Source organism: Diospyros lotus, chromosome 10, assembly GCF_014633365.1.
Source record: "Diospyros lotus cultivar Yz01 chromosome 10, ASM1463336v1, whole genome shotgun sequence".
Lineage (NCBI taxonomy): Eukaryota > Viridiplantae > Streptophyta > Magnoliopsida > Ericales > Ebenaceae > Diospyros > Diospyros lotus.
In genome coordinates this window covers 7,508,719-7,529,163 of record NC_068347.1, presented here as the reverse complement: position 1 = coordinate 7,529,163, position 20,445 = coordinate 7,508,719, and positions in this window count along the sequence as shown.

Sequence of the window (20,445 nt, the reverse complement as noted above, 5' to 3'; positions counted from 1 at the left end):
GTATGAGACATTTCTTCTTTTAATTTGTACAACCATTTACACTGAATCAGTTTTTGTTTCTATGGTCGAGGGACCAATTCCCAAATACCATTAGCCTTAAGAGAGGTCATTTTCTGATCTATGGCCTGCTGCCACTTTGTGCATTCCCTGGAGCTGACAGCCTCCTTATAAGTGGAAGGCTCACCACTTCTTAATTTTATCCCTACAACTAGGGCACAATACATTAGGTCTGAATAGGCATACCTTGCAGGGGGTCTAGTAACCCTTCTGCTTCTATCGCGGGCTAGCTGATAGTCACTGAGATCTTGAGGTGAGCTATGATGCTCCACCTCAATCTCAGGGTCATCTTCTTGTTCCTCTTGATCATCATCATGATTAGAGGTTTGATTTTCATTAGGCACTAGAACACCTTCTAGGTCAGGTTCTATTGGAGCAGCTGGTAGAATGTTATTTCCTGCAGCTTGCTCCACCTCGATTTGTGTAACATCCCCTAAATTTGGAGTTAAATAATAATTATTAATACCGGTGTTTGAGGTCATTGTTGTGTATTTTTAGATTTAAGGAAAAATAATAATTCATATTGATTTGAGGAAATGAGAAATTAAGGCACTTAATTAATTTATTTGGGAGTATTTATGAAAATAATAAAATAAATTAATTTAGTGAATTTCTGAAAATTTGGGGTGGAAGTGACATAAGTGGAAATTGTAATCTGGGGTATGTGTGAATTTCGGAAGTTTTGGGAGCGCTGGTGACTTAAAAAAGGGTTCAAGAACTCTTAAAACTTAATGGTGTGCGTATATGTATTGAATGAGGCTGCAGCTCGGGCGGCACGAGCGTGAAGGAGGGAGTAGGCGATCGCGGGTTCAAGCCAGGGGGAGAGGCGCGCGCGTACCGGGGGGGGAGAAATTCCTGATTTTATCAGCAAAGCTAGCTCGAAATGATATCGTTTCGGGCTGGGGCGGTGGCAGCAGTGTATGGCTGCGGTGGCGCCATATGGGGCGCGCTGGGGGCTCCTATCGTCTTGGCTGCCAAGTCTCATTCATTTTTGTTATTTAAGGCCAAAAATCTGGCCATTTTGGAGCCCAAACAGAGAGGGAAAGAGAGAAGGAATGAGAGAAATTAAGGGAGAAGAAGGTGAAGTGCCCAGCAGCTAAAGAATGGAGGAAATGTGAGGAAAATCAAAGGGATTTTGGGATTAATTGGTGTCCAAAATACCCCGGTAAGTGGGTAAAATTAATATAAGTATTATCTGGTCAAATTATGGATTTTATATGGTTAAACTATGAATTTTATGCAGTTAGATTTAATTAAATTGAGCTGCCATTTTATTACTTCTTATAGAACGCTCTACTTCGCAAAGGGAGCATAAAAGAGGCAGGAATCAGTCGATTACAGGCAAACTTCTAACCCTCTTCTCATGTTCTTTATTTCTTGTGAAAGTCTCTGTGATTTCTCGCATTTTATTCCCTCCCTCACTGTGACTCGGTTTCATGCATTAATAATGCAAATTTGTGTGGCAACCATCCTGTGTCCTATATGTGATTAATGGGGCTATTGGTAATGAAATAAGAGAAGTAAGTGATGTCTTGATGTTATTCATTTCGTTCATCATAGGGCATCGTATCGCTCCGCTTCCTTGGAAATGATGCTGAAGTCGTTGTGACTAGGTTCTTAGAAGAGTTGACTATGGCTTAATGGGGGTATGTTAGGAGTCTTAATGAGAAAAGTGTGGTGATCGGTATAATGGGTACTGAGACAGTTTTCCATGTTTGAGAAGAGGCGAGAATGAGAATGGTATCATAATGTCTATGTGACTATGTATATGAAGACTTATGGAGAAATGTTATGTAATGTTAAGTCTAGAAGATATACAGTTAATGGTGTTTGTGTGTGTCTAAGGGTATAGAGTACAAAGCCACTGACTGTCGACCGTGGGTTGTGGCAGTTAATGGCTGGATGTATGGGCGTTAGTTATCGGCTGTTACGATAAGCGTTAGACGGGCCAGAAAAGCTAGTACTGCCAGATTCTCGCCTTGACTTTGTGCATATCATGATGTGTATGCTACATGGGGTTGGGTTGCATTCATTGGTGGGACATGCTTTGTGTGTGATGGGATGCGTGAGCATTTGCATGACCCGGTTGGTCTAAGAGCCAACTTGGGTACTCTAGGTGAGCCGGTGCATGTAGAGCATTTTGCATGTGTGTATTTCTATGCGGGCATAGCATGGCCTGATACTTGGTTTATGGGGCCCTTGTCATCACGTTTATGCTGCAAAAGTCATTGCATTTCTTATTTGTTTCATTGCATGGTGAGATGGGGTGGCTATGAGTATGGGTGATGGGTAGTGCCCACCATAGAATGTATGCTGTGGAAGTGGCCCACAAAAAGACCTTGGGGTAAGACCCACGGCAACCGAAAGACGTTGGGGTGAGACTCACGGTAATAGTAAGGCCGTGGGGTGAGACCCACTGTAACAGATTATGTTGTAAGTGACAGGAAGGAACGTGTAAGGGAAATGATATAGTAGCTTATGATAGGCTACTAACAGGATGGTATGTTGGACTTAGGCGCCAATGTGAGTTTGATGTGAGCCCCAGGGACCGTTTATGTGAAGTTTACCATATGTTTATGCATCTAGGGATAAGACATGTATTGGACATGGCATGATATGACGTTACATTGACATGAATTGTATGGAGTGTTATGGGAGGAGTTCTGTCTGTAACCTACAACCTTTGTTTCTAAAGCTTGTTAAGTCTTGTGGCTCACGTTTGCTTTCCATCATTCCAGGTAAGAGTATTCTGAGAACACAGGTGCGTACGACAGAGTTAGGTCCAGATCGTCGAGTCAGGATAGCAAGTGTAGAGTCCTCTCGAGACTAGGTCCTAGTGTCATTGTGCTTATGTTAGAGTAATGTTTTATATGTTTGAGATGGGTGTATTCTATGAAAGCCAGGTGGGCTCATGTTGTGAATGATTATGTAAGGATGATTATTAAATGTTATGTGATAAAGAGTTACGGTTTCTAAAAGGGTTGGGTGTGAGTTTTAGTTTGTGTTATTGTTAAATATCACTCAAATAATGACCACGGATCCTCTGTGCGCGCGAAGGCTCTGGGAGGCGGGTCGTTATAATTTGAGACCCTCCTAAGATAACAAAGTCATCTGGTTTTCTTAGAATGTTGGTTTCTTTTGAGTTTTAAATTTTACAAGAGAAAATGACTTCATTAAATATGACATCTCTACTGATAATGATTTTTACACCACCAGATTGTCTTTCCCATAGTCTAAAGCCTTTGGTCCTTTCTTGGTAACAAACAAACACACATTTTGTGGACCCAGGTTCTAATTTATCTTCTGACTTGTGAGCATAAACTTCATAATCAAAAACTCTAAGGTAGTTTAGATTTACTTTCCTACCGGTCCATTTTTCTTTAGGGTATTTAAAGTTTAGGGCAGTTGAAGGACTTCTGTTTACTAAATATACAGCAGTTGAAATAGCCTCTCCCCAAAAGAACTTAGGCATGTTAGAGGTGAATAGGAGGCACCTAACTTTTTCAAGTAAGGTTCGATTTATTCTTTCAGCTACCCCATTTTATTGGAGTGTATACCTAACAGTTCTATGCCTAAGTATTTCCTGGGTATTGCAAAATTCATCAAATTCCTTGTTACAACATTCCAGACCATTGTCTGTTCTCAAGACTTTAATCTTTTTATTTATTTGATTTTCTACCATGGTTTTCTAGGTTTTAAACTTCTCTAGAGTTTGATATTTAGATTTTAATAGAAAAATCCAAACCTTCCTAGTGAAGTCATCTATTATAGATAGAAAGTACCTTTTACCACCATGGGTAGGGACTTGAAAAGGCCCCCACGAGTTTGCATGAATATATTCTAGGCATACCTTCGCTAGGTAAGTTCTTTTATGGAAACTCAGGCTGTATTGCTTGCCTAAAACACATGACTCACAAAAATCGAGGGACCCAATAGACACTGATCTAAGGTAACCTTGGTTAGACAGTGCTTTAAGACCTTTTAGGCTCATATGGCCAAGTCTTAGGTGCTATAATTCTGTCTTATCAGTTTTAGCAATTCATGTAAAATGTATATTAACAGAGGGAGAATAACAGCCATTCAAAACATATAATTCATTTTTCTTAGCACCAGGTATGATTAATTCATCTCCTTTAAACACATGCATGGATTCATTTTCTGCACTATAAGAAAATCCCAACTCATCTAAAGTGCTAAGGGATATCAGGTTTCTTTTTAGGCTAAGGACATATCCACTACAAGAAAAACAACATTTAGCGACGGGCATCTTCCCATCGCTAAATTTTAGCGACGAATTTTGTGACAACACAAATTAGCAACGAAATTAATAACAAATTTTCGTCGTTGATTAAAAAAAAATAAAAAAATTTAAAAAATTAAAAATTATTTTAATGACAAAAAATTCTGTCGCTATTCAGGGACAGAAAGTTTTTTATCGCTAATACATAATAAAAAAAATTAAACATTAAAAAAAATAAAATAAATTTGAATCACCGACGGAAAAAATTTCGTCGCTAATCAACGACGGAAACAGTTCTGTTGCTGACTTTTATTTTAAAAAAATAAAATAATTGATCCCACAGGTGGACACGTGCGCGCGCTTTTACGCACCAAGCGACGCCCCCATAAGCCACCACGTGTACGTTGGGATTAATCTCCTAGTGTAGCTCTTTTCCCTTCCCCTTCTTAGTTTCGATCCATGATCTCTCGCTTGAGTGCGCGCGTGTGCGACTATCCGAGCTACAAGTCTTCTTATTACATAAACTATATATATTAATTATATACTATATTTAGCTGTCATTCATTTTAATTTTATTTTAAATTTTAAATTTTTTAAATTCTTAAATTAATACTTAAAAAAATAAATAATGTAAATTTTTAACTCAACTAATGTACCACTTAAATTAAATGTTGTAATTAATTAATATTTTAAATAATTAAATTTTATTTGATTAAAAATTAGTTTAATACATATTTATTATTATAAATTTTACAATATCATATTAATTTACATATTTTGGTTTGTAAATAAAATATATAAAATATGCATACTAAAGAATTTTAATTTTTATTTAATCTTTGCTTAATACATAATTAATAAATTTTATTTTTTATTAATTTTTTTCTTTTATATCGATAGAGTTATCCTGTCACTAAAGTTTTTAATTATTAATTTATTATTTTTTTAATTATTTAGTGATAAATAATTTTAATTTAATTAAATAAAAAATAAAAATTCAGTGACGGGATCACACTCGTAGCTAAAAAATAAAAAAAATTAAATAAAAATTAAAAATTCAGTGATGGGGTCACACCTGTCGTTGAAAAATAAAAAAATTAAATAAAAATAAAAATTTAGCCACGAGGTCATACCCGTCGCTAAAAATAAAAAAATAAAAAAAAATAAAAATTTAATGACGTGATAACTCGTAGCTAAAAACTAAAAATAAAATTAAATAAAAATTAAAAATTTAGCAATAGGGTCACACTTGTCGCTAAAAATAAAAAAATAACAAATGAAAATTTAGCAATAGAGTCATACTCGCTGCTAAAAAAAAAAAAAAATTAAGTAAAAGTTTAAAATTCAGCGACGGGGTCACACCCGTCGCTAAAAAAAAATTAAATAAAAAATAAGAATTGCTAAAAAATAAAAAAATTAAATAAAAATTAAAAATTCAGCGACGAATTTTTTTTTATTTTATTTTTTAGCGATGGAATTGACCTTGTCGCTAAATTTTAATTTTTTTATTTAATTTTATTTTTATTTTTTAGCGATGGGGTTGCTAATTCCGTCGCTAAATTCAACCCCAAAATTGAAAAGTTAATACGCACCAGGCCCCAACCTCCTCTCATGTGCACCACGTGTCAGCACTGTGATATTACCCCCAGCTATTATCTTAAACTCTCTGCCGGATTCGAACTCTAAATCTCTTATGACCAAGTTCGGTGTGCGAGCCAATCGATCTGAAAGCATTCTTGTTTATTGATGTATATAAAATATATTTATAGTATTCTCTTTCAAATATTTCAGAATTATATTTATACACCAAAATTTCTCAAACTTATTTAATGATATTAATTTTAATATTAATCTTAGAAAAGGGAAATAAATATTAATTTTAATTTTATTTCGTTATTAATTGAAATAAAACTTTATTAATTATTATATTAACAGTAAAAAATTATGTTTTTATTTTGATTTTAATTTGTGATATATTTAAAAAATTATTTGTTTAATTTTTACTAATATTAATGTTAGTAAAAATTATTATGATATGTTTAAATGCAAAATTTTTAACTTTTTTTTAATTTTTTTATTTTTTAGCAACGGAGTCAACCAAATTACTAAATTTTAATTTTTTATTTAAATTTTTTTATATTTTAGTGACAGGGTTTATCCTATCGCTAAATTTTAATTTTTTTATTTAATTTTATTAAATTTTATTTCTTAGCGACGGGTCCCGTCGCTAAATTTTAATTTTTTTATTTTTTAGCAACGGAGTTAACCCTGTCGCTAAATTTGAATTATTTATTTATTTTTTAGCAACAGGGTTGATCCCGTCGCTAAATTTGAATTATTTATTTAATTTTTTTTATTTTTTACCAATGAAGTTGGTCTCATAACTAAATTTTAATTTATTTATTTATTATTATTATTTTTTTAGCGACAGGTTGACCCTATCGCTGAATTTGAATTATTTATTTATTTTTTTATTTTTTACCCCGTCGCTAAATTTTAATTTTTTTATTTTTTAGCAACTGGATTTCCATCGCTAAATTAAAAAAATATTTAAAAAAATTAGCGATGGAAATTCAATTTCTATCCATCGCTAATTAGCGACGGAATAATTTCGTCACTAAATTCTGTCGCTAAAAACTATTTTTCTTATAGTGTTACTTGTAAAGTATTTTTTCTCATTCTTACTCTTTATAAACAAATTATTTCCTGATTTCCTAGATGTACTTAACTCCAGTTCCCTAGATTTAATGCCTGAAATTACAAGGTCCAGAATATGTACAATGCCAGTATATCTCAATGCATGTTTAACAACATCATAATCATCAGGTAATGAATTTAACAGAATCATACCTTCACTAGTTTCACCTAATGCTTGATCAGTACCTCTAAGTAATAATGCAAGCCCAGTAAATTCGTCTATGTTCTCATCCATTGAGTTAGATGTATTCCTTTTAAAGTTAAACAACATGCCTTTCAAGTAAACTAAATTAAGTGTAGTCATAATAGAAAATAATGAATCCAATTTATTTCAGAGGTCTAGAGGATTAGACATACCATTTACCTTTCGGATCACACTGTCACCGAAATGGAGGAAGATCAGATTAAAGGCTTCCTCTCTGATCTATTCGATTCTCACAAGTTGATCTGCAGACCATTTCCGATCATCCGCCTCAAGTGCTATCAACACTTTATGATGAGAGAGAAACACTTTCATCTTTTTTTTCCAACTATCGAAGTCTCATTTTCCATCAAATATATCGATTTTAAATTGGGTAGACACCATCTTTGTCTTACACGAAGGTAACCTAAAGGCCTCTAGACACTGAGGAAGACCAACACAGTAAACACCCGTTGACAAGCACTCTCAGAAACCCTAGACCACCCACAAATTGATGACAACCCAATATTTGAAAGAAAACCCAATTGAACTTACAAAACCCTAAAAATCAATCTTAACACGGCTCTGATACCACTGTTGCGAATAAACAACACAAATCTTAGGGTATTCACAGAATACATTCAATCACTGACTCACGATAGCCAAAATAGGAAGCATAAACATACATACACAAACAGAAACAAAAAAGGAAATGAAGAACGAAAGGAAGCAAAGATTTTTACCGTGGTTCACCTCAAAAAGAGGCTACGTCCACGTTGAGCTCTAGTGAGAAGAGTTCACTGCACTAAAATGAAGAATTGAAGATTACACGCTCAAACCCTCACAAAATACTCTCTGTACAACAATGGTTCGCTAACAAAAATGCCCTATAATAAAAAATACAGATTAAAGGCGTATCCTATCGAACCAGAAAACTCAATAACACTATACAGAGCATTTACAGAGAATGAGAAAAGAGAAGTGAACCAAAAACCCTAACCCAAAGACGAAGACTTCTCACCCCGATCTTTCTTTCCCTATTTTTCTTTCCTTTCTTTTTGTCTGACATTCTATATCCCGAGGGGGAAATTAATAGCATTGATGGAAGGCTGGGATTGCATCTCATAAAGCTTGGATGAACGGTTGAGATTCTATCGTGCAACACGATCGATTATTCCAACAGAAAGGCTATTGGGCAGAGAATACAATCGGGCGAAGGATAAAGCTGGCATCAAGGACAATCAGGCGCCTCTAGCGACTAGCGGATGGTTGTTGTGTGTTGCCATCCAGCAGGCGCCACTTGGCAGCCTGCGATTGCTACACGTGGCCTTCCAATCTGCTAAGGTCAACGACGCCGTTTGGTGCTTCATTGCCATCAAGAATTATTAGGAGAGGGGTTAATATACATAGATACTTTGGTTCACTTAAAAAAAATGATTAGTAGAGGAGTTAAATCACTATGGTAGTGCTCGATTTTCCTTCCAACTGTTTATTTCATTGATGTACTAGGTTATGTCAATTGGCAAGTCAAAGTAGTAGTTTTCAATTTTTTTTCTTTGTAAATAAAAAATATATTAACCAAAAAATTGCAAAGCCTCTACCATAACCGCAAGGGCATACCCCTCACAACCGTGAAAGAACAAAACAATTGGGGGTCACACCTCGAGGAAAGTAAGACAATCATTACCCATTGGAAAAGAATGAAGGAAAAAAAAGAAATAATCCTTCCAAGCTGGATCATGAGGAATGCTGAGGCTCTTCTTTGCTCGAGGGCATTCTCTTTTTTTGCTCTTTCTTAAGTTGGGACTTTGACTTCACAGGCACAAAATTAGAGCCAAAATTATCTATCCTATCAGAGCTCAAATCCTCATCCACTATATGACTCCCCTTGCCCTTGTTCTCGATATCCATCTTAGCCATATCGAGACACTTATCATTGAACTCTCCAGGGGTAGAAATGTCCATGTCTTCTTCCATGAGAGAGCAAAATTGATTAGCCACTAAAGATTCTATTGCAATGAGCTGGGATGAAACATCCTTAGATGTCTTCTTAGCAATCTCAATCAAAGACACATGAGATGACATTTGTCTGGTAGGTTGCGCACATTGCCCATTATCAATCTTCTTCTCACTTCCACCTTTCTTGCCCTTCGATTTCCTAGTCGTAGAGGACAACTTAGGGTCAGGGCCAAGCACATCCTTTACAAAACTATGCATTTTCGGATAGCTCGAACCACGATGACCAAAAACCTAGTAGGTGGGGCATACTAATGGCATCCATTGATACTCCACAGGCAAGCAAGCAATCTTAGGTTCACCCATAAGACTATCCAACCTCTAATGTAAAAGAATAAATTTTGAAAACAAAGAAGACACATGTATCTTTACACAAACTCGAGCATATCCTAACTAGGTTTTATCTTCAGTCATAGGGTATGCATGTATAGGCTTCCCCAACCCACTAGTAATGACAACAATCCCTTTAGTTAATTATCCCTCCATAGGCATATTGCAAATCTTAACCCACATAGGAATAGAGGTGTGGGAGTCCTAGGATAAGACCATCATGGGTTCCCAACACGTCAATAAAATAGGCCTTTCCACAAAATGGCAAGGGCCGCCAGCATAAAAAACACTCAGCATATGGTCTTGCGTATGAAATCGAAAGAAGAAAAAACGTTTATTATTAGAAATTACCTCAAGGAACCCATAATGCTTCCATAGCTTCATTGCAATTGAGCACATTATTGGGAATGACAAATGCCTCTTAATAAAATAACCTACAAGTGTGTTCATCCAGTATATCGTATATCACCGTTTTTTCATCGATAACTTCCATCGGCAAATGAATCGTCGGAATACCATTTTCCAAACTTCAAGGCGGAGTGTACTTAAGCCTGGAGGGAACTTGTGGGCCACTTGACTCCAATAAACTGGCCCACGATGGTTAGACCCCTAGCACCCTTTTATTTGAATAGTTTGCCTGGTCATCAGTAAATCCATAGGAATGAAGAGATGAATGGGTTGTAACCCCTACATCCGTTCCATGGACTCCCCTAATTTTTGTTCTTTTCAAAACCACTCAAGATGGGCCGACCCAAACCCAACTACCAACCCGTCCTAGCCATAAAACCATTTGCACAAGAATCCAAGGCCTGGATTGGGCTCGCACCACAGCGCATGGAACTAAAGAAATTGGGCTGCGATTTGGCCCCCAACTTAGCCACCATGGAAGCTTTCCTAGGTCCATCTCCTCACTCCAAGCTCTAGCCAAGGCCCAAAGGGTTCAACCTAACACTAGATAACCCACCCTGCCCGACCCATGGTCCACTATTTAGCTTCCCATAGACAGTTAAGCCCCCACCACACTCATCCCACATGCGGCCAGAGAATTGCTATTAGTGAGGGCCGTAGAGCCATCCCCAACTCCCTAAAGTTGACACCATGAACCTCCCGAGAGGGGAGATCACAAGCCACCTTCGTTCGCATAGCCCGCATCTAAGAATCCGTCGTTGAGATCAGTCTAAGGACCAAATCATCGACACCAGAGACACACCTTTTAGCCCAATCCCCATTATCGTTCGCCATATCAGCCCAACGTGGGGCCCACACCAGTACCTACGAACCATCAACAACACTGTTTGCCTGATCCATCGGCGATAAAACTTAACGTTGAAGCCAGAACTAAAATCAAACCTTGATTCCCATCCATATCGCTCGCGATTCTTGCCACAACAACCGAAGATTTAATCCCCTTGCCCAACACCTTGAGGTGCTAAGCATTATAAAAAGGTGGTACAGTGTTAAGAACGTTCTATAACTTGTGGTGCTAGGCACTAAAAAAAAAGCTCACCTAACGTAAGTGAGGCGCTAAAATAATAAAAAATATATTTAATATAAAAAAGACAATCATATAATGCATATAATAATATGTTATTTAAAATAATGTCAAATGCAAATCCTTTGAATATTTTTCAAACAAAATATACAACTTTAGCTTGCCTAATAGTCATTATTGAGATTATAGCTCTAACTTTTAAGTTTTATACTTGTCTTGACTCTTCATCTTTGTCTCTATTTCCTTAGGTAATGTCTGTTAATCAAAATATAGGGTAGAAAAAATAAAATGTGGAATCCATTTTAGACAAAAATACTTTCTATTGTATTTGTTAAATTTATCTAGCGACCCTTGAACAAAAAGTCACGTGACTTTTTATTTAAAATTTTTCAGATAAATTTATCTCTCACCATTTCAAATAAATTTATTTTCTTCTTTTAGATAAATTCATCTTGAATCTTACAGATAAAAAAAAATGATGCATATATTTTCTAATGCATTTTAAAAAAATTAATAAATAGTTTGATAAAAATCTCGGAATGTTTTCTACTCTTATCTTGATCATTCAATATCTTAGTTCGAAAAGCATTCTAACCTTATTTAGATATAATCTTATCTCACTCATTTTAATAAGTTCTACCTTAATCAAATAAATAATACATGTAATACCATTAAAAAAATTGAAACACACTCAAATGAGAACAAGAATAACTTTTGCTAAAGCAAAAGAGTGCCATCATCAAATTTTAGTTATTAGCTATCTTCTAAGTATTCAACTCCATCTCCTTTTAAAATGAAAAAGATAATTCAAATAAATAATGCATTTAATAAATTAATAATATTAAAAATATCTAAAATAGTGGCAAATACAAACAAGAACAACTTTTGCTTACCCAAAGCTAAAAGTCATCATCATCATCATATTGTAGCTTTAAGTTTTCTTCATGTTCATCTCCTTCAGATTGATATTCTACTTCTATATCATCTTCTATCTCATCTATATTAGCTTCTTCTTCTTCTTCAAAAATTGCTTGTGAGCTATGAGTAGACTTTGCTTGAGAACTTTATCCTTCTTTCCATCTTTCCTTTGCTTCATCATTAGAGTGAATGCCCATCTTCCCAATGAACCACTCATTACTTTGATCAATATCTTCCACAGAAATGAGATTAATTACATCTCTAGGATTATATCACTCTTTAAGTTTTTGATTGTGTTTAATGAAGACAAGATCATTCCACCACTTTGTTTTAATCTTATTTCTCCATTTTTTCATGTATTTGTTGTAAGACATTCTAGTTGCGGGCTTTTATTACTAGTTGTTGTAAGCTTGGAGATGAGCTCCCACAAAACTCCACCACTCCGGTGCGGAAAAAGAAAAAAAAAATTGTATATATTTCATTGCGATTGAAAAATACACAAAACAATAAAATTTTAAAGTATATAAAGTATTCAATTAACAAAAATAATTTAATAATTTTAATAATTATTACCAAGAGAAATAGCTTTTCTTGGTCTAATTGCCATTAGGAGTCCACAAATGCCCAAGCATATATCCCTAATATTACTTCCTCATTAAACTCTTAACTTCAAAAAATCATAAAGAATTTTGGATTCAAAAAATGACCAGTTGCATGTAAAGGATGATAAAGTTGACACTCCCATCTTGTATTGATGATTTAAAAAATATCTATGTATTTGGTTTCATTTCCATCAAATGCATTCATGATAGACTCTTTTGCTCTGTCCATAACTTTATATATATATATATATATATATACTATAGCATGTTTCTTTTCATAATTCACAAGTTTGAGAGTACATGTAATGGGCCCCATAACTTTAAGGATATACACCATGTTGAATTAGTTGCATGATTCTTTATGAATTCATTGCATGATTCTCGATAGTTTTGATACTTAACAAAACAAACTATAAGTTAATCTTATAGGTTTAAAGGTTGTGAAATGAACTCTTAAGGTTTAACAGTTATAATCGTTTTTATTTTCATAGGCTAATAGGAAATTGAGTGATACTAAATATGTTAAAAGCAATAGATCAAGTATCGAAGTCTAAACAAAATAAATAATTGAGTATCAAGATTCTAGAAAGTCATTACTCGAGTATTTGTCAAAGCCAACAATTGTCACTCAATTAACTTAGGCAAATATTGATATAAGTGTTATACACCCAAGGTATTACTCGAATATTTTACCAATAAATTGAGAAGGCTAAAAATTTAATCGAGTATCAAGATGTATTACTTGAGTATTAACAAAAGAACAAAATATACTTATGCTAAAATCAATCTTACTCTAATACTATAATTATTACTCAACTAATTCTTTGAGAAATAAAGATTCTCAAAAATTTACTCGAGCAACACGTAATGTTACTTGACCAATTAGCTGAGAAATTGAGAATAATTTTTTAGACAATTTAAATTACTGAAGTAATAAACAAAGAAATAGAGAGTTTCAAAATCTTACTCAAGTAACCTATCCTAGGAGACTTGAAAATTTGAAATTTTTAGTAGTTGGGTGGTATTTAATGCAACCTAAAACCACATTTAATGCATTTCGAATAAATCTTTGGTATATTTCTCTTGAATATTTCTTTGAAATTATATGTGCTAACAAGTTTTGTTTGCAAAAATGAATGTTTCTATCTGATTGTATATAGGAAAATGAGTTGTCTCTATTATAGAAATGTGACTTGAAGAGCTGGCAAGGCTTGTATATATTCACATTAGTTTGCACGAAAAAAGAAGAATATAGTAAGAAACGAATTGAAAAGAACAAGAGCTCGTAGTGAAAAGCCATCATTTTTATCCACAAAAACACAGAGAGCAAGTGATTCATTTTGATTAATTCTTATCTCTATGAAAACCTAGAGTGCCATCTTCTTTGTATTGAGTTTATTTTTAGGACACCTAGCATTGAGAGCATTTTTCTCTCCAATCATTTCTCTCAAATTGCATTTCATTATATTCAAAAGTTTTGTAAGTGGTTTTTGCTTCAACCCTTGAAAAAGTATTGCAAAAGGGTTATTGCTTAATGTTGTCAAAAAGTACTAAAAGGGTATAGCTGAGCTTGCCAAAAGCTAAAATATTGGTAAAGAGGATAGTGCTTGCCTCTCCAAAAAGTACTTTGTAGTGAATTTGAAAAATTATTGACAGAAAGTCAAGGTAGTGGACGTAAGTAGTTGGTCGAACCACTATAAATACTTGTGTATTATTTTCTCCTTCTCTTTTGGATTTATTTTTGCATTGATTCATTATATTGCAATTCTAAAAGGTAACATTTTGGGGAGCTTAATTCACACCCCCTCTTAAGCTAGTAAGTTTTTCACACCACATTATTTCAAAAGGACGACATCAAAATAGTTTTAGAGACACGTGTCTTTTAGATTCTTTGTCCACTAACTAAAGACCTATTCTTGAGAAATGAACATTGTTATCAAAATTACCTTCAACTTATGAATGTTTTGGAGTATGAGATAGGATGTGCAAAAATGAGTTTTTCCTACCCTAATCAAATCCCTTGGCTTAATGAACTGTTGAGAACACCAACGTGATTGTAGATAAAACAAGTAATTCTTATTGCTCTTTCCAGTATCCTATCAACTTGAGGAATCTTTCCAATATCTTCTAACATAAGATCATTGCAATTTGTTGTGTATGGTGGCCAATAAATGTGTGGAGAAGCTTACTTGCCAATACAAGATTGGATGCATTGTTTGTGATCACCTGAACAACATTAGTCTCTCTAATTACTCCAAAAATGAATCTAAAAACTCACACATCTTTTATCTAGTGTAGGCATATGATGAAATATCAACATATTTCACAAATATTGTATCAACTCCTTAATTCACCAAAAAGTTGAACGAGCTTCGACCTTGAATATCAGTCCAACCATCTGACATAATCAAACAACCATGCTTCAACCAAGGCTCATTATGGTTCTTGAATAAAGTTTACATATAATCCAATTCTTTCTTGATGAATGTAACTCACAATTTATGGTAACTTTGAGGCTTCATATCTAGTCTGTATTGTCTAATGGCTTCAATTGCATATTTAAATGCATCAGTTCTTGCAACATTAAATGGTACTCCTGATCGATAGAACAACTAAGCAATGTACTGATATGCTTCTTTCCTCTTTTATTTTATTTTCTTTTTTTTTTCACAAACATCTTGAATATTCCCCTACTTCAACTTATTTTCCATATATATACTGGGCTGTGGCTAATCTAGGCCATGGGTCAACTTTTTTGGTTTATTGAACAAGATTGTGAAAATGGGCCTATTATTGTGCATGGGCTAAGCTTTAACTAGCCTAGGTTTTATTTTACCTTTATTTTTTATTAATATTTTTTTTGTTTGATCCTAATCTATATATATATATATATATTATATAGATTTCCATATTGTTACAGGATATGTGAGATGGTTTTATTAGTGGTTCCCACATTATATTAATGCTTTCCATTATATTAACTAGTAAAATGGTTTGTTGTTGCACCTTTTTGTATATTAGTTTTGATGATGAAAAACATATATTAAGCTTAATCCCTAAGTCATGAGTCAAGATTGTGGTTTTTAACATATATCAATTTCAATATTACTTTGTGATAATGAAAACCAAATGAATTATAAGGAGACATATAATGAAAATCAAATGTATCAAGATTTCAAAACCATATTTTGACTACGTTTGGAAGGTTAGCACCTTATAAGCAGACACATAAGAAAATGTTTTCTTTTTAAGAAACTATCTCCCGGTATTTTGATAGCTAACATTCATTAGTGCTAAAACGATTTTTAAAGAATTTTTCATTAAATAGAAAGTATATATTTTGGAGGAGGTAAAATCGTAAAATCTTGAGTTTGTACTAAAACCCAAAATCTACTTTCTTATTGTTATGGATTTTGATTTTTTAGATATTTTTATTGAATTGAAATATGAGGTACTTTGTTATTTATATTTATGTATTAAAGTAAATGGAATGTAAAATATAAATAAAAGAAGAAGTGGACATTTATTTAAACTACAGAAATGTAAATATGTTGTGATGTATGTATGCTGTGGATTATGTGCTTTCAAGTATATCCTTCTGAAAATCTGTCATGTTTCTATGCATATTTCAAAATCCCTTTGAAAAAGTTTTCATGTGTTTCTAAAGTGTGTATGCTATTTCGAAACATCTATGTTTTATCATTTGTTTTAGGTTTTGAACTATGTTTCGAAACCCATATATCATATTTCAAAATCTCATTTTCAGAGAAGTATGTTTCGAAATTTATATTTCATGTTTCGAAACCTATTTGAGTTTAAGCAGTATGTTTCGAAACCCATGATACTATGTTTCGAAACCTATATCTCTGTCAAGAAGAGTATTTTAAAAATCCAAGATGCATATGTTTTGAATCAAGTTTTTCAAGTATGTTTCGAAACCTTCATTCTATGTTTCGAAATCTCTGACATTCTGTCAGCAGATTATTTAAAACCGAGATGCTTTTGCTTTGCATTTTTGTATCTATCTAAAAGCTTCTCAATCATGTTTTTTTTTTTTTTAATGCATTCTCCATACTATGAGATTCAAATTTGAATTTGAATGTGAGTGCTTTTAATTAATCATAGTGGGGAATAGATTATGTCTCCCACTCATTGCTGTCTCTAAGTGCAAGTACAGTTGGAAATGCTGTATGTTTCAAAACATGATGAGTATGTTTTGAAACCTTAGTGTATTTCTGTGATGTTTTGAAACCTATTATGTATGTTTCGAAACATAGTATAAATAGCAAGTGTTTGATTTCTAACGGCTATAAAACCTTACTTTTGAAACCTTACTTTTCTGTCTTGTCTCTAACGGCTATAAAACGGTTAGATTTCTATCTTTTGATATAAATAGCAAGTGTTTGAAGACAAGAACAAGTAAGAACAAGAGAACACACACTAGAGACACATACACAAGCACAAGTGGTGATCAAAACCTTTATTCAAGTTCTCAAAAGAAGATCTTCTTCAAATCTTATTCTTGTGCATTGCAAGTGTGAAAGGAGATTTAGTGCAAATAAGGAGTCTCATCTCTTCAGCTCTTATCACCTCAAACCAAGAGGTTTGTACAGCCATTTGGTAAGGCATTTTATTGCATTCAATCTATTGGGCTATAAAGATAAAACTTTATTTATCTTGTTAATGTTGTAAGGTTTGAGTTTAGCCTAAAACTTATTATGGTGAAAGGTTTGAGTTGAGCCTAAAACTCATTGTGTCAAAGGTTTGAGTTGAGCCTAAAACTCACTTGGTGTAAGGTTTGAGTTGAGCACGTAAAAACTCATTGTACAAGATGTTGGGGTAAACCGTGGTAAAACCCTTGTTGTGGTGATCACTAGTAAAAAGTGATTGGGATTGAAAAATCCTTCAAGTGAGTAAGTTTAAAGGTAGTGGACTAGGCGGGGTGCCGAACCACTATATATCTTGTGTGCAAGTGTTCTTTAGCTTTTGCTTATCATTATTGCCTATTGCACATGCTTTCATAAGTTTTGTTATCAAAGTCTAAAACAAAGTTTTCTTGAGCTTAATTGTATACATACATACATACAAACATATCTTTGATATACAAACTCCTTTGGTATACTCTTACTTATGTAAATTATCTTTGCCAAAAATTATTATTTTGAAATACAAGCCAAAAGATTTCAAATCAAGCAAAATAGGAAAGTGTATTTCGAAACATACAATTTATATTTCGAAACTAGCAAAACAGTGAGGTATATTTCGAAACATATATAGTAGGTTTCGAAACCTACTTAATGGAAATGTTTATTTCGAAACATATAGTCTACATTTTGAAACTTAGTATTCTACCAACAATCAAAGTTTTAAATTATCGAAAATTTATAAAAATCCCAATTCAACCCCACTCTTGGGATATGTTTGTCATCATTAGGGACCAACATGGTTTTCAAATAAGAAAATGCACAAGGAGCTTAAGTACCCCAATGAGCAAGCTCATAGGAAATTGAAAGAATATTGTTTTTCCCATATTTAGTTTTCACTATAGCATGTTTTCACTCCCATCTTATTGTTATAGTACGTAGTATTTATCAATACTTATGCCCTTCTTAATGCATGTTTTATTGCATTAATTCACCCATAGTAAGTATAGTATACCTTATACTCACGAGTCCAAAAGACTGACTCTCTAGTTGGCTTTTAGTATGTATCTTTAGTTTCTCAGTCTTGGTATTAATGTTGTATAGACATGCTCTATGAATACACACTATATTATCCTATTCTTAGTGCATCATATGATCTACAATGCTATTTTAAGTTACTATTGCTACATTTTTTTATAAAGTTAGTAGCTTAGTTTATCCAGAACTTAGGGTCATTTTGCAATTTTATCTTAGTTTGAGCTTCACTTCAATTTGGTCATCAAACTTTAACATTTGTGTCAATTTTATCCTCAATTGACCAAGCGTATGGCCCAGCCTATGTGGTGGCTAAGGTGGTGTGCTGATGTGTTCAATAATGCGCATATCAGCAAAACGATATCATTTTACCGTGATGTTACTACAATGCACAAGGCAAAACGACGTCGTTTTGCCTTGTGCATTTTGAAACCCCAAGTAATGGTCAAATTGACCTTGATCTAGATCCAGCCCAGTGGGTTGACCTAACACTTAATGGGTCAAAATCCATATTTTTTCCCAAATCACTTAGGGTTTCTACTTTCCACCTTGCGTCACTGCCATTGTTTTTGCCTTTATTGTCACCAGTCGCCTCATTCTTTATCTCCAGTAGATTTAGCTGTTAGCTTGATTCCATTAACGGTGGCCATAGAGCTATCTAATTAGAAAAAGAAGAGAGAGGTGAGAAGACTAGAGGTCATCAGATGGTTGTGACAAACCCAACCATCGACAGTACTGTAGAAGCCTCGTCATGACTTGGAATACCCACGACAGTGGAAGGCGACCGGTCATGTCGAACCGAAAGCAAAGGGTCGTGGCCATGGTGAACACATCAAGCCGTGGTCACCAATGACGCAGTCATGAGAGAGACCAACAACCCATTTATGGCCCTCAGACATTGCCATTAATGCCACTAAACGACGATGTGGGTGATAAAGAAAATGACACATGGCCGCTCTCGGTCATGCCACTTCACCCATGTTTATTGTTGGCACCAATGCACCACCCACGAACCACTACATACACAACTTCCCAGGTGAGGAAAAAATAGCCATGGCGAGACCCATGTCAAGAATATGGTAAGGCCCATGGGTGGTTGATCTGTACGCTTCATTGACTATCGACATTGCATATGATAAAGATTGACTGAAACGATAGGAATTGGCCATGGTAGTGGCTTAACCCATTGGTGGGCCAAAACAAAGAAGACAACCACCAGTTGATCACTACCACTCCACCCCTCGTTCGTTGGCAATTCGAACAAACCTCTCATTAGTCGCGACGAACTCGATTGCCCATTCACGCTGACCATCAATGAGATATTATCCATATCCATGGCCACAACAGAAAATAAAGGTCGCGATCATGGTAGTCATTTGTGACGGGCTAGAATAGCCATGGTAGTGATCATAGGACATTATTGGTCACTGTCACCCCACAAACAGCAAGCTCATTGACCGTTTTGGCTTGTGCATTTTGTTGATGTGTCCATTATTAGATACATCATCATGCCATCTCAGCCACTACTTAAGCTGGCCCACACCCTTGGTTAATTGAGGATAAAATTGTCACCAATATTAAAGTTTGATGACTAAATTGAAGCAAATATCAAAATATAATAAAATTACAAAATGACCCTAAATTCAGGATAAACCAGGCTATTAACCCTTCTTTTATATTGTTATATGGTATTTTGAGATGATTTTGTCTATCATGATATTTACATCCTAGTTATACATCCTTATTAGATGGATGTTTATTTCCACTTATGGTGTACAATGATTCTTATTGATTATCATTATTAAACATATATTTCTTTTGTGAATGTTCTTGTATCTTTGTTGTAGATGTGACTTACTAATTCTAAGGTGGGCCCAGTTTGTCTTGGGATTAATGCTACTCATAGACTCCTTGAACTTAGGTTATGACATAGGTGATTATTGAGATCGGGTTTAACCACTTGATTATGGATTGCATGTCAACAATTTTGTTTTAAGTTATTGTTAATGGTCAAGAAAACTTTTCAGCTTTTAAGCTTTCTAGGGGTCTTTCTCAAGGCTGTCATCTTCCTCCTTATCTATTCATATTATGCGCTAAAGTCTTGTCCTCTAAGTTATGTATGGCTAAAGTTAACTGTAACCCTTAACTTCTCTAGCGTGTTATTATCTAAAAAGCTAGGGATTTTTTTCTAAATCATACTAAATGCCAAGATCATATTTATACTTTCAAAAATC